Below are 17,159 nucleotides of genomic sequence, written 5' to 3'. Positions count from 1 at the left end.
ATGTTTAGCACCCTCAAGCCAATGACGCCACTCCTCAAATGCCCACTTCATGGCCAAAAGCTCCCGATTACCCACATCATAATTGCGCTCGGCGGGCGAGAATTTTCTAGAGAAGAAAGCACATGGCTTCATCACCGAGCCATTAGAACTTCTCTGTGACAAAACCGCCCCCGCTCCAATCTCGGAAGCATCAACCTCAACCTGAAAAGGAAGTGAAACATCTGGTTGACACAACACCGGAGCAGAAGAAAACCGGCGCTTAAGTTCCTGAAAGGCCTCCACGGCCGCAGGAGACCAATCAGCAACATCAGCACCCTTTTTAGTCAAATCAGTCAAAGGTTTAACAATACTGGAAAAATTAGCAATGAACCGACGATAAAAATTAGCAAACCCCAAGAACTTCTGAAGGCTCTTAACAGATGTAGGTTGTGTCCAGTCACAAATAGCCTGAACCTTGACGGGATCCATCTCAATAGTAGAAGGAGAAAAAATGTACCCCAAAAAAGAAATCTTCTGGACTCCGAAGAGACACTTTGAGCCCTTCACAAACAGAGAATTGGCCCGCAGAACCTGAAACACCTTCCTGACCTGTAGAACATGAGACTCCCAGTCATCAGAAAACACCAAAATATCATCCAAATACACAATCATAAACTTATCCAGATATTCACGGAAAATATTGTGCATAAAGGACTGAAAGACTGACGGAGCATTGGAGAGTCCAAAAGGCATTACCAAATACTCAAAATGGCCCTCAGGCGTATTAAATGCGGTTTTCCACTCATCACCCTGTTTTATCCGCACCAGATTATACGCACCGCGAAGATCTATCTTAGTGAACCACCTAGCCCCCTTAATGCGAGCAAACAAATCAGTAAATAATGGCAATGGATACTGATACTTGACTGTAATCTTATTCAGAAGGCGATAATCTATACAAGGCCTCAGGGAACCATCCTTTTTTGCCACGAAAAAAAAACCTGCTCCCAGAGGGGACGAAGATGGACGAATATGTCACTTTTCCAAGGACTCCTTAATATAATTCCGCATAGCAGTATGCTCTGGCAGTGACAGATTAAATAAACGACCCTTAGGGAACTTACTGCCAGGAATCAATTCTATAGCACAGTCACAATCTCTATGAGGAGGGAGCGAATTGAGCTTAGGCTCCTCAAAAACATCCCTATAGTCAGACAAAAACGCAGGGATCTCAGAAGGAGTAGATGAAGCGATTGAAATCGGAGGTGCATCATCATGAACCCCCTGACATCCCCAGCTTAACACAGACATTGTTTTCCAGTCCAGGACAGGATTATGAGTTTGTAACCATGGCAGACCCAGCACTAGTACATCATGTAAATTATACAGTACAAGGAAGCGAATCACCTCCTGATGAACGGGAGTCATGCGCATGGTCACTTGTGTCCAGTACTGCGGTTTATTCATAGCCAATGGTGTAGAGTCAATTCCCTTCAGAGGAATAGGAACTTCCAGAGGCTCCAGACTAAAACCGCAGCGTTTAGCAAATGACCAATCCATAAGACTCAGGGCAGCGCCCGAATCCACATAGGCATCGACGGAAATGGAAGACAGTGAAAAAATCAGAGTCACAGACAAAATGAACTTAGGCTGCAGAGTACCAATGGCAAAAGATTTATCAACCCTTTTTGTGCGTTTAGAGCATGCTGATATAACATGAGCTGAATCACCACAATAAAAACACAATCCATTTTTCCGCCTATAATTTTGCCGTTCACTTCTGGACTGAATTCTATCACATTGCATAGTCTCAGGTGCCTGTTCAGAAGACACCGCCAACTGGTGCACGGGTTTGCGCTCCCGTAAACGCCGATCAATCTGAATGGCCATAGCCATAGACTCATTCAGACCTGTAGGCGTAGGGAACCCCACCATAATATCCTTAATGGCCTCAGAAAGACCATTTCTGAAGTTTGCAGCCAGGGCGCACTCATTCCACTGAGTAAGCACCGACCATTTCCGAAATTTTTGACAATATATTTCCGCTTCATCATGCCCCTGAGAGAGGGCTAATAAAGCCTTTTCAGCCTGAATCTCCAGGATAGGTTCCTCATAGAGCAATCCCAATGCCAGAAAAAACGCATCCACACTGAGCAATGCAGGATCCCCTGGTGCCAATGCAAATGCCCAATTCTGAGGGTCGCCCCGCAGGAAAGATATTACAATCTTGACCTGTTGAGCAGGGTCTCCAGAGGAGCGAGATTTTAAAGAAAGAAACAATTTACAATTGTTCCTGAAATTCAGGAAGGTAGATCTATCTCCAGAAAAGAACTCTGGAATAGGAATTCTAGGTTCAGACATGGGAGTGTGAACAACAAAATCCTGTATGTTTTGAACTTTTGCCGCGAGATTACTCAGGCTGGAAGCCAAACTCTGGACATCCATGTTAAACAGCTAATATCAGAGCCATTCAAGGGTTAAGAGGAGGTAAGAAGCAGCTAGACAGCAATTAAGGGCTAGGCAGCAAAACTCTGAAGGGGGAAAAAAAGAAAAAATTTCCCTTAAACACTTCTTTTTCTCCTGCTTCAGCCCAAACAATTAACACTTTGTGGGCCGGCTATACTGTCATGAATCCCAATGGCTAGGGATAGCAAGGGACAAGCAAAGTAATACAAAATATCGGACGAGCTCTAGGGTGATGGAACCTGGGCTGACCGCTGCCCTACGCCTGACAAACGCAACTAGAGATAGCCAGGGAGCGTGCCTACGTTGGTTCTAGACGCCACGCACCAGCCTAAGAGCTAACTAGTACTGCAGAGAAAATAAAGACCTCACTTGCCTCCAGAGGAATGAACCCCAAAAAGATATAGTTGCCCCCCACATGTATTGACGGTGAAATGAGAGGAAGGCACACACATAGAGATGATATATATAGGTTCAGCAAATTGAGGCCCGCTGTAAACTAGAAAGCAGAACGATACAAAAGGGGTCTGAGCGGTCAGCAAAAAACCCTAATCAAAAACCATCCTGAGATTACAAGAACCCATGTGCCAACTCATGGCACATGGGGAGAACCTCAGTCCACTAGAGCTACCAGCTAGCATAGAGACATAATAAGCAAGCTGGACAAAAAACCAAACAACTGAAAATCAGCACTTAGCTTATCCTGAAAGATCTGGGAGCAGGTAGGCAGGAACAAAACAGAGCACATCTGAATACATTGATAGCCGGCAAGGGAATGACAGAAAGGCCAGGTAAAATAGGAAACACCCAGCCTCTGATGGACAGGTGAAAACCAAAGGCCGCAACCCACCAAAGTCACCCAGTACCAGCAGTAACCACCAGAGGGAGCCCACAAACAGAATCCACAACACACCACATAGTGACTGAATACTACATTACTGATCAGTAATAAAAAAAAAAATACAATACTATCACCATAAGTGCCATTATACACATTAGATCTGTACTTAGTATGCAGTGTCTGTGTACAGGTAATACAGTGATCACTGGTGGTATTATACACAGGAGCTCTGTATATAATGTATAGGTAATACAGTGATCACTGGTGACATTATACACAGGACCGGTGTATATAGTATACAGTGTATAGTGTCAGTGTATAGGTAACACTGACTCACCAGTGACGTCTCTAGGTGAAGTCCTTCATCTTTCATCCAGCACAGACCGCCATCATTTCTTCCAGCCAGGACTCGTTTCTGCAGGAAATAACACAGTTATCTCGAGCTCCGCTTGCAGAACACATTACTTAATTTTTCCCAACTTCTACATTGCACCACATGAAGAAAAAGAGAGGCGACATAGTGTCACTCTACACAGTAACAGGACCGCCCCCCCATTTAAAACAGTATACTCAAAAAATAAATACATCACTGCAGTAATAATATCCCTTAATTAGCCCTTATGGTAATAATATTCCCCATCCTGGCCCCTGTGTGTCTCATTCCTGGCTCCAGCCATATGTTCTCCCATCCCGCCCTCATGAGTATCCATTCTACACCATATGATCTCCCCATCCTGCCCCATCTGTCTCCATCATATCCATCCTGCCCCATGATCCAATCCTGCCCCCATGTCTTTCATTCTGCCCCGTGTCTCCAATCATGCCCCATATCTCCATTCTTGCCCCACCTGTCTCCAGTCCTGCCACCAGTGTGTCCAGCATTCTGCCCCCAGTGTCTCCAGCATTCTGCCCCCAGTGTCTCCAGCATTCTGCCTCAGTGTGTCCAGCATTTTGCCCCCAGTGTCTCCAGCATTCTACCCCCAGTGTCTCCAGCATCTCTGCCCCCAGTGTCTCCAGCATTCTGCCCCCAGTGTGTCCAGCTTCCTGCCCCCAGTGTGTCCAGCTTCCTGCCCCCAGTGTGTCCAGCATCCTGCCCCCAGTGTGTCCAGCATTCTGCCCCCAGTGCTCCAGCATTCTGCCCCCAGTGCTCCAGCATTCTGCCCCCAGTGTCTCCAGAATTCTGCCCCCAGTGTGTCCAGCATTCTGCCCCCAGTGTCTCCAGCATTCTGCCCCCAGTGTCTCCAGCATTCTGCCCCAGTGTCTCCAGCATTCTGCTCTAGTGTCTCCAGCATTCTGCCCCCAGAGTGTCCAGCATTCTGCCCCCAGAGTGTCCAGCATTCTGCCCCCAGTGTGTCCAGCATTCTGCCCCCAGTGTGTCCAGCATTCTGCCCCCAGTGTGTCCAGCATTCTGCCCCCAGTGTATCCAGCATTTCTACCCCCAGTGTCTCCAGCATTCTGCCCCCAGTGTCTCCAGCATTTTGCCCCAGTGCTCCAGCATTCTGCCCCCAGTGTGTCCAGCATCCTGCCCCCAGTGTGTCCAGCATCCTGCCCCCAGTGTGTCCAGCATTCTGCCCCCAGTGTGTCCAGCATTCTGCCCCAAGTGTGTCCAGCATTCTGCCCCCAGTGCTCCAGCATTCTGCCCCCAGTGTCTCCAGCATTCTGCCCCCAGTGTCTCCAGCATTCTGCCCCCAGTGTCTCCAGCATTCTGCCCCCAGTGTCTCCAGCATTCTGCTCCAGTGTCTCCAGCATTCTGCCCCCAGTGTGTCCAGCATTCTGCCCCCAGTGTGTCCAGCATTCTGCCCCCAGTGTGTCCAGCATTCTGCCCCCAGTGTGTCCAGCATTCTGCCCCCAGTGTGTCCAGCATTCTGCCCCCAGTGTGTCCAGCATTCTACCCCAGTGTATCCAGCATTTCTACCCCCAGTGTCTCCAGCATTCTGCCCCCAGTGTCTCCAGCATTCTGCCCCCAGTGTCTCCAGCATTCTGCCCCAGTGCTCCAGCATTCTGCCCCCACTGTCTCCAGCATTCTGCCCCCAGTGCTCCAGCATTCTGCCCCCAGTGTGTCCAGCATCCTTCCCCCAGTGTGTCCAGCATTCTGCCCCCAGTGTCTCCAGCATTCTGCCCCCAGTGTGTCCAGCATTCTGCCCCCAGTGTCTCCAGCATTCTGCCTCCAGTGCTCCAGCATTCTGCCCTCAGTGTCTCCAGCATTCTGCCCCCAGTGCTCCAGCATTCTGCCCCCAGTGTGTCCAGCATTCTGCCCCCAGTGTGTCCTGCATTCTGCCCCCAGTGTATCCAGCATTTCTACCCCCAGTGTGTTCAGCATTCTGCCCCCAATGCTCCGGCATTCTACCCCCAGTGTGTCCAGCATTTCCACCCCCAGTGTGTCCAGCATTCTGCCCCGGGCCCCCCGGATCGTCGCTCTCAATAATAAAAAAGTTCTTCTTTCCTGGCCGCGCTCCTGCGGTGAAGACGAAGCTCCCTCCACTCAGCTGAAGCGTGCACTTGCTGGCAACTGACACTGACATCAGACACCGGCAATGTGCGCTCTGCTGCTGACGTCAGCTGCCAGCCTCCGATTGGCTGGCAGCTGTTAACTGTTGACGTGCGTGAACGCACCCGCACGTCAATAGTGTTGCCGCAGCGCCGCTAAGGGCCCGGTTTAGCCTGCCGGTAGGGGCACAGTGAGCAGATGAGATGGGGCCCGATGCGGGCCCCCTCTGCCCGCCGGCCCCCATACGCCAGTCAGGGCAGTAATGCCCTGATGGCGGCCCTGCACCTGCTTATTAAACTGTTCTTCTCTAGTCACATCCAAAGCTGCATTCACCATTCTGCTAGAGAAAACACTGAACCAGCAGGTGGCAGCAGAGCGAAACAGCGTGTATCCTTATGAGAACAAACAGAATTGTGCATGCAGCTCTGGATGTGCTGACCATTGGGAGAGGATCCGATTGGGGTCATCACAAGTCACAACAGGCAGTGTTACCGACATTGGTGCAGTTTTCCAGTGTTTGCCGATTCTGCATACGCTTGCGAGGATCTGGGAGGGCGCTGCTGAGACGAACTTGCGCCATAATTACTCAACCATATAATGAGCTCCAGCAATTATCTCCGCGTTATTATCACTCCTTTATTATGGCCCCTGCTGCCACATCTGGGGACACGGCCGAGGCGACATCACAACAAAGGAAAGACGTCCCCGGTAATGAGATCTGATTAACGTCTCGGCGCGGATTCAGGAAACATTGTGGTTTGGCAGCAAGCAGCGTCCACGGCGCCTCCTATTAATCATCATTATTAAGTGCCTGGAATTATCTCCTATTCATCAATTATACTATAAAGGACGACAGCGCGAAGGACGACTGCGTGAAGGGCGACGGTGTGAAGGATGACAGCGCAAAGGAAGACAGCAAGAAGGAAGGCAGGGCGAAGGACGACAGCGCAAAGGTCAACAGTATGAAGGACAACAGTGCAAAGGATGACAGCGCGAAAGACGTCTGCGTGAAGGAAGACAGGATGAAAGACGACCGAACAAAGGACGACTGGGCAAAGGACGACTGGGCAAAGGACGACTGGGCAAAGGACGACTGGGCAAAGGCCGACTGTGTGAAGAGCGACGGCGTGAAGGATGACAGCATGAAGGATGACAGTGCAAAGGACGACAGCGCAAAGGATGGCAGTGCGAAAGACGTCTGCGCGAAGGACGACAGGATGAATGACAACAGGGCGAAAGACGACTGCACAAAGGACGACAGAGTGAAGGATGACAGGGCGAAGGACGACAGTGCGAAGGACGACAGCACGAAGGCCAACTGTGTGAAGGGCGACAGTGTGAAGAGCGACGGCGTGAAGGATGACAGCACAAAGGATGACGCAAGACGTCTGCGCGAAGGACGACAGAGTGAAGGATGACAGGGCAAAGGATGACAGTGCTTTTTTGCACTTTTTGCACTTTTCTATCTGTGTCTCTCACCCTGTCACTGCCCTCTTTGGTTAAGCTATAGCCAAAATTGGCTTTATTCTATCTCTATCCATATTCCTGTTGAGCAATTGATAGCCCAAGTGGTACACTATCCTAGGGCTGAAACAGGAGATTTAGGGAAAGCCTATGGTGAGCGGGGGCGCCAATCTCGATATATATTAGGGTGCCAACCTCCGCTGGCAGGTAGTGATTAATAGGGTTTGTTACAGGGCTATATCTCGAGAGCACGGTTGTCTGTTATGTGTGTTTGTGGTTGTTTTTCATGGTTTTAATGATATTGATTAAAGTTATGTTTTATCTACTATATCAAAAAGGATTTTAGGTCACTTGCTGCATACTCTTGATTCCTCTTGACCTATAGGTAATATTGAATTTTTGGTTTTCATAGTGCAACAGTGCAAAAGGCAACAGCGCAAAGGACTGCACGAAGGACGACTGCGCAGAGGACAACTGGGCGAAGGATGGCATCGCGAAGGACGACAGCGCGAAGGATGACAGGATGAAGGACGACAGAGCGAAGGACGACTGTGCGTAGGATGACGGCAGAAAGGGCAACAGCGCAAAGGATGACAGCGCGAAGAATGACAGCGCGAAAGACTGCAGGAAGGACGACTGCACGAAGGACGACAGGGCGAAGGATGGCATCGTGAAGGGAGACAGTGCAAAGGACGACAGTGCAAACGACGACAGTGCAAAGGACATCATTAAGTGCCTGGAATTATCTCTTATTCATCAATTATACTATTAAGGACGATAGCGCGAAGGTCGACACTGTGAAGGAAGACAGCGCGAAGGACAACATCGCAAATGCACAGTTTATATACTCCAGAGCTGCACTCACTATTCTGCTGGTGCAGTCACTGTGTACATACATTACATTACTGATCCTGAGTTACCTCCTGTATTATACCCCAGAGCTGCACTCAGTATTCTGCTGGTGCAGTCACTGTGTACATACATTACATTACTGATCCTGAGTTACATCCTGTATTATACTCCTGAGCTGCACTCACTATTCTGCTGGTGCAGTCACTGTGTACATACATTACATTACTGATCCTGAGTTACCTCCTGTATTATACCCCAGAGCTGCACTCACTATTCTGCTGGTGCAGTCACTGTGTACATACATTACATTACTGATCCTGAGTTACATCCTGTATTATACTCCAGAGCTGCACTCACTATTCTGCTGGTGCAGTCACTGTGTACATACATGTTACATTACTGATCCTGAGTTACATCCTGCATTATACTCCAGAGCTGCACTCACTATTCTGCTGGTGCAGTCACTGTGTACATACATTACTGATCCTGAGTTACCTCCTGTATTATACTCCAGAGCTGCACTCAGTATTCTGCTGGTGCAGTCACTGTGTACATACATTACATTACTGATCCTGAGTTACCTCCTGTATTATACCCCAGAGCTGCACTCACTATTCTGCTGGTGCAGTCACTGTGTACATACATTACATTACTGATCCTGAGTTACATCCTGTATTATACTCCAGAGCTGCACTCACTATTCTGCTGGTGCAGTCACTGTGTACATACATTACTGATCCTGAGTTACCTCCTGTATTATACTCCAGAGCTGCACTCACTATTCTGCTGGTGCAGTCACTGTGTACATACATTACATTACTGATCCTGAGTTACCTCCTGTATTATACCCCAGAGCTGCACTCAGTATTCTGCTGGTGCAGTCACTGTGTACATACATTACATTACTGATCCTGAGTTACATCCTGTATTATACTCCTGAGCTGCACTCACTATTCTGCTGGTGCAGTCACTGTGTACATACATTACTGATCCTGAGTTACATCCTGTATTATACTCCAGAGCTGCACTCACTATTCTGCTGGTGCAGTCACTGTGTACATACATTACATTACTGATCCTGAGTTACCTCCTGTATTATACCCCAGAGCTGCACTCAGTATTCTGCTGGTGCAGTCACTGTGTACATACATTACATTACTGATCCTGAGTTACATCCTGTATTATACTCCTGAGCTGCACTCACTATTCTGCTGGTGCAGTCACTGTGTACATACATTACATTACTGATCCTGAGTTACCTCCTGTATTATACCCCAGAGCTGCACTCACTATTCTGCTGGTGCAGTCACTGTGTACATACATTACATTACTGATCCTGAGTTACATCCTGTATTATACTCCAGAGCTGCACTCACTATTCTGCTGGTGCAGTCACTGTGTACATACATTACATTACTGATCCTGAGTTACATCCTGTATTATACTCCAGAGCTGCACTCACTATTCTGCTGGTGCAGTCACTGTGTACATACATTACATTACTGATCCTGAGTTACCTCCTGTATTATACCCCAGAGCTGCACTCACTATTCTGCTGGTGCAGTCACTGTGTACATACATTACATTACTGATCCTGAGTTACATCCTGTATTATACTCCAGAGCTGCACTCACTATTCTGCTGGTGCAGTCACTGTGTACATACATTACTGATCCTGAGTTACCTCCTGTATTATACTCCAGAGCTGCACTCACTATTCTGCTGGTGCAGTCACTGTGTACATACATTACATTACTGATCCTGAGTTACATCCTGTATTATACCCCAGAGCTGCACTCACTATTCTGCTGGTGCAGTCACTGTGTACATACATTACATTACTGATCCTGAGTTACATCCTGTATTATACCCCAGAGCTGCACTCACTATTCTGTTGGTGCAGTCACTGTGTACATACATTACATTACTGATCCTGAGTTACATCCTGTATTATACCCCAGAGCTGCACTCACTATTCTGCTGGTGCAGTCACTGTGTACATACATTACATTACTGATCCTGAGTTACATCCTGTATTATACTCCAGAGCTGCACTCACTATTCTGCTGGTGCAGTCACTGTGTACATACATTACTGATCCTGAGTTACCTCCTGTATTATACTCCAGAGCTGCACTCACTATTCTGCTGGTGCAGTCACTGTGTACATACATTACATTACTGATCCTGAGTTACCTCCTGTATTATACCCCAGAGCTGCACTCAGTATTCTGCTGGTGCAGTCACTGTGTACATACATTACATTACTGATCCTGAGTTACATCCTGTATTATACTCCTGAGCTGCACTCACTATTCTGCTGGTGCAGTCACTGTGTACATACATTACTGATCCTGAGTTACATCCTGTATTATACTCCAGAGCTGCACTCACTATTCTGCTGGTGCAGTCACTGTGTACATACATTACATTACTGATCCTGAGTTACCTCCTGTATTATACCCCAGAGCTGCACTCAGTATTCTGCTGGTGCAGTCACTGTGTACATACATTACATTACTGATCCTGAGTTACATCCTGTATTATACTCCTGAGCTGCACTCACTATTCTGCTGGTGCAGTCACTGTGTACATACATTACATTACTGATCCTGAGTTACCTCCTGTATTATACCCCAGAGCTGCACTCACTATTCTGCTGGTGCAGTCACTGTGTACATACATTACATTACTGATCCTGAGTTACATCCTGTATTATACTCCAGAGCTGCACTCACTATTCTGCTGGTGCAGTCACTGTGTACATACATTACATTACTGATCCTGAGTTACATCCTGTATTATACTCCAGAGCTGCACTCACTATTCTGCTGGTGCAGTCACTGTGTACATACATTACATTACTGATCCTGAGTTACCTCCTGTATTATACCCCAGAGCTGCACTCACTATTCTGCTGGTGCAGTCACTGTGTACATACATTACATTACTGATCCTGAGTTACATCCTGTATTATACTCCAGAGCTGCACTCACTATTCTGCTGGTGCAGTCACTGTGTACATACATTACTGATCCTGAGTTACCTCCTGTATTATACTCCAGAGCTGCACTCACTATTCTGCTGGTGCAGTCACTGTGTACATACATTACATTACTGATCCTGAGTTACATCCTGTATTATACCCCAGAGCTGCACTCACTATTCTGCTGGTGCAGTCACTGTGTACATACATTACATTACTGATCCTGAGTTACATCCTGTAGATCTTTTATTATAAAAATGAAAAACATAACAACAATAATAGCAGAAAACATAACAAAAATATTAGCCAGAAAATAATCAGTATACTGAACACTGGTCCAGCCGCTCATTCTCTCCTCTCACACATATTATACAGTATATACAGAATAACTACTTTGACCTTCAGGTCCGGTCACCAAACAAAATAATAATAACAAATAAAATAAACAATGGCAAACAAAGACTATATACATTAGCTTTTTTTTTTTTTTTTTTTTTAGTTTTAAATAAAATAACTACAAATTAAACAAATATATACAATACTAAGCTATCCTCCATTCCCAACCCCCCACACTGACCTGAGAGCTGGTCCTGCGTCTCATGCCTCAGTCCATGTCCAACGTCCATAGGCCAGATCAGGCAGTGCCAGTTTTTCCCCCAAACAACCCAGTGTCCCATAGTCCCACAAGATAATCCCACCTCCCCCCTTTTCCCACCACCCAACCTAACACCTACACCCAATTCTATATCCCTATATACAATATATACACTATATACAGCAGCACACACCACAATAATTACAAAACACGAAGCCCAAGTTCGGCGCCTGCAGCCCTACATCACTGTATAATCAAACAAAACAAAAATCTACAGTGTCAGCAGCAGCCCACCACCAGGAAAGGAGATGACCAGACTAGGGCACACTAAAAGAAAAGCCCCTCCAGAGGAGCGCGGCCCTCCGTGCGCCCAGTCTCCCATACTCCAGAGAGCGCACCTTCACCAGGTCACCGAGTATGGTCCTAAACACATCGTCCACTGGGAGGATTTTTCGTTGCGTCGATACTAAGCACCGTGCGTTCCACGTGTGATACCTAACCACTGCGCTAACTAGAAATAAGGTGCAGCGGTCCCGACCACCAAGGTCTCCGAATGCTCCATAGGCCCATTCCGCATAGGAGAGACCGGCCAGCCGAGACCAGCCAATGAAGGCGCCCACCCTGTTGTACACCTCTGTGTTGAAGGGACAATGAAGCAGGAAGTGGTCCATGCTTTCCAGCAAGGTACCACAATGCTCCCGAGGACAATTCCTGTCCTCAGAGCTCCTACACTTCAGATTGTCCCTCACACACAGTTTCCCATGGAAGTAGCGCCAAGCCAAGTCCCAAAACTTCGAGGGGATCCGGATAGAATTCAAAAGATGCAAACCCACCCCAAGATCCCGACTTGGGCAGTCCCTGAGCGCCAGAGGCCTCTGGAAATGGGTCAACAGAACCCTACTGTCAAGTAGTTTCCTTGGCAGAGTCCTGATCTCCCACATTCCCAGACCCCACCGACGAATTACCTTCAGAACCAAGGTAGCGTAAGCCGGAAGATGTCCATGCGGTGTGCGAAGATCCTTCACTTGCCCTCCTGTCTCCCATTCCTGGAAGAAAGGCTGAAACCATCCCCTACAGGAGAATACCCACGGAGGAGCCCTCTCTTTCCAGAGGTTTGCGATATTGATCTTAATGAAGGTATCCACAAGGAATACCACAGGGTTGACCATACCCAACCCTCCTAGTCTCCTCGTACGGTAAGTAACCTCCCTCTTGACCAGGTTCAGTCTATTCCCCGATAACAGTTGGAAGAACAAACTGTAGACCCGAGTCCAGAGAGATTCCGGCAAGATGCACACACTGCCCAGATAAATCAGTAAAGGGAGCAGGTAAGTTTTGATCAGGTTTACCCTTTCCCTTAGGGTCAAAGACCAACCCTTCCATTGGTTCACCTTCTGAGTGGCGATCTCTAGCCTGCTATCCCAATTTTGTTTGGGGTAATCCCCCTGGCCAAATTCGATGCCAAGGACTTTTGCAGAGACTTTGGGTCCTGGAAGGGTGTCCGGGAGCTCAAAACCAGGATCTCCTCCTCCCAGCCAGAGACTCTCACACTTTTCCCGGTTGATCTTGGACCCGGATGCCTCCGAGTAGCGATCTACCTCTGACATCAGCCACCCTGCCTCCTCGTGAGAGGAAGCAAACACAGTGACATCATCGGCATACGCCACCACCCTCAGAGTGGCTTCTGGTGCTGCCTGATCCATCCCGATCCCGGCCAACGGTCCACGCTCCACCCTCCTAAGAAGAGGGTCAATCGCAAACACGTACAGCAGCGGGCTCAAGGGTCAACCCTGGCGAACACCGGACCCAACCTCAAAAGAGCTACCAATCCAACCATTCACAAGCGGGAAACTCTCTGCCCCACTGTACAAGGTCTTAAGCCAATCAACAAACCCCCCCGGCAGGCCATATCTCAGAAGGACGGACCAGAGGTACTCGTGATTAACCCGATCAAACGCTTTTGCCTGGTCCAGTGACAGCATGTACCCCTTCCAGTGACCAGCCCTACCCTGCTCCACTGCCTCTCGGACACAGAGCACAGCACTGAATGTGCTGCGGCCTGGAACAGAGCAATGCTGGGCCCCCGAAAGGAGTCGGGGTGCAAATTTCACCAGCCGATTAAACAGCACCTTTGCCAGAACCTTCCTGTCTGCATTGAGAAGCGCTATGGGACGCCAATTCTCAATGCAAGACGGGTCCTTACCCTTTGACAAGATGATCAGAGCAGACCTCCTCATTGACTTCGGCAGAGTGCCCGAGGAAAGACACTCATTGAATACCTCAGTCAAGAGGGGAACCAAAACGTCCTTAAAGGTCTTATAGAATTCAGATGTTAAGCCATCTGGACCAGGCAATTTTTTGGGGGCAAGCCCTTCAATCGCCAACTGAACTTCCTCTTCCCTGATCATTTCTGTCAAAACGTCAAGAGAGGGGTCTACCCCTGGTTCAGGGACAGCTTCTGCCAGGAAAGCCGACATCTCATCCCAATCAAGATCCCTCTTCCCCAAGAGGTGCGAGTAGAAGGATCTGACAACCTCCAGGATCCCTGATCTGGATCGCCTCAGGGACCCCGTAGTGTCGACCAGTCCTGTAACCACTTTACTATTCACTGACATCTTGCAGTTTCTGTAAGGGTCGGGCGAGCGGTACTTCCCGTAATCCCTCTCAAAAACCAAAGATGCGTGTCTATCGTACTGACACCTCATAAGCAAAGATTTCACTCTGGAGATCTCCTCGCGGCTACCTCCAGTTGAGACAAGATGCTCGAGTTTCCTCCTCAGACCCCGATACAGGCGGTACCTGCTCAGACTCCTGAGGCTCGAGAGCTGGCGGAAGAATCTCGCCACCCTTTCCTTGAACATCTCCCACCACTTTGACCTACTACTACAAAGATCCAGTAAGGGTACCTGGCTCTGAAGAAAATCCTCAAAGGACTGTCTTATCTCCGCTTCTTCCAAGAGAGACGAATTGAGCCTCCAAAAGCCTCTTCCCATCCGGAGGGTCTCTGTAACATTCAGAGAAAACAAAATTAAACAGTGATCGGAGAACTCCACCTCAACAACAGACACTGCTGAAGAGACAGCTTCCTCCTTTAAATAAAACCTATCTATTCTGGACCTACAGTTACCTCTATGATAGGTGAACCCCTCGTGGCCTGGGGTGTGCCGAATGTGGACATCCACCAGGCGAGCCTCCCTAGCTATACTATTAAGGGCGACGCTATCATAAGTCTACTACAAGCAGAGACGGAGCTCTGCGCCTCACTACATTGCTTTACACTACACTACACTACATTGCTTTGTAGTCTCCCCGCGCCTTTGCACCGGATCCACAGCAGAACCCGGGCTGGGCTGGGCAACGGGGCTTATACAGCGAGCTGACCCTGCAGCCGACTCAGGGGGTACAGGGAGGGGGGCATACACATAGCTTACCGCTTCCTGGAGCTTAGGTTTGATCTTCTTTACCTTTTTCTTGTGGCCCCCAGGTGCCTCCTCTGGTAAATCATCACCAAGATGGAAGTTCTGAAGGCACACTGGGGACTCCAGCTTGATCTCTGCCATTAGCGCCCCTCCCTGGCCGATGTCACTGTCCTCCCCAGAGCCAGCAGAACTGCGACGAGATGTCATTGTCGCCTGTCCGGCAGGGAGCTCGCTGCACGTGGCCTGTGAGTGACTAAGCAGGCTGCCAGGTGGGGCTTTCTGCTGGTCATCCTCCTCCTTCTCATCATCATCATCATCCACCTGGCTCCCAGGCTGCAGCCCTATCTGCCTTTGCTCTCTGTTATCAGCCATTTCTCTGAATCGATCTTCATTTTGCAATTTTTCTTTAAATGGTCCACTTTTTTCTTGGATAAACGCTTTTCTTACCTCTAGGTCATTAATTTCCAGCTTCAGCCTCTTTACCTCAGCCTGGAATTGCGTCTTCCTGGGTCTGGAGGCGCCTGCAGCTTTTGCGCTTGTGCAGCGCAGCTCCTCCCGGAGCCTTCTCAATCTCTTGCTTGCCTCTTCATACTCACGAAGGTGGCTCATGACCCGGGAGGCATAGGTGGACACAGACTCCCGGGGTCTCTGCAGCGCCCAGCCCTCCTCAGTGAGGTCGGCCTCACCTCCGTGAGCACTCAGCTTTCCTCCGGAAGGACCGCTATCTTGCACGCTAGCAGGCTTCTCCTCCATGGAAGCCTTGCGGCTTCTCTGGGTCTCTGCAGACCTAGGGGGAGTAGGAGCCACATTGCTGCGACTCCTGGTGGAGCGTCTCACCCCCGAATCCTCTGATGTGCAGGCTGGTTGCTGGTTCCTTCTGCCCCCTGCCAGCCTGGTCCGGAAAGCAGAAGCCTGGGACTTGGCCCCCTCATTCATCCCAGGAAACCCACTCACTCCCTGGGTAAGAGAGAGAGCAGGTCCCCGGGTGGGGAGGTGGTGGTTCTCAGGAGCTCAGGAGCACACAGCAGGATCAGCAGCGACCGCACCCACAATCAGCACAGAGCTGCACTCACTATTCTGCTGGTGCAGTCACTGTGTACATACATTACATTACTGATCCTGAGTTACATCCTGTATTATACTCCAGAGCTGCACTCACTATTCTGCTGGTGCAGTCACTGTGTACATACATTACATTACTGATCCTGAGTTACACCCTGTATTATACTCCAGAGCTGCACTCACTATTCTGCTGGTGCAGTCACTGTGTACATACATTACTGATCCTGAGTTACATCCTGTATTATACTCCAGAGCTGCACTCACTATTCTGCTGGTGCAGTCACTGTGTACATACATTACATTACTGATCCTGAGTTACATCCTGTATTATACTCCAGAGCTGCACTCACTATTCTGCTGGTGCAGTCACTGTGTACATACATTACATTACTGATCCTGAGTTACATCCTGTATTATACTCCAGAGCTGCACTCACTATTCTGCTGGTGCAGTCACTGTACATACATTACATTACTGATTCTGAGTTACATCCTGTATCTCTTTTTTATTATAAAAGTACAAAACAAAGCTTACAGACAAACTCAATAACAAAACAAATTATTCACAATACCCAAAAGTCCAATGTCCAGCAGATTTATACAAATAAAATGTTCCTCCATTTCATTAATACCCCCAGCAAGGGAAGAGACCTCAACCTATATCCTTTTTTCACTTCCCTTGTACCTTTTTCCCCTCATACACACATACCCATGCATTCACCCCTAGAAAAATAAACAAATGTCGGCCATCTGCCCTAAACAAAGTAAATAGGCCACCTGGCCGAAACCTAATCATATATTTTTATATAATTTTTTATTTTTTATATATATATATATATATATATATATATATATATATATATATATATATATTTTTTTTTTCCCCTCCTAAACTAAACCACCACCATTCCCTCAAAGGTCCCACGAAAGTTTGTGGCCTATCACACCAGGTCCCACGAGAGTTTGTGGCCTATCACACCAGGTCCCATGAGAGTTTGTGGCCTTTACTATA

The sequence above is a fragment of the Ranitomeya variabilis genome, chromosome 6 (genome assembly GCF_051348905.1).
Source record: "Ranitomeya variabilis isolate aRanVar5 chromosome 6, aRanVar5.hap1, whole genome shotgun sequence".
Lineage (NCBI taxonomy): Eukaryota > Metazoa > Chordata > Amphibia > Anura > Dendrobatidae > Ranitomeya > Ranitomeya variabilis.
Note: the sequence above shows the minus strand (reverse complement) of the source record.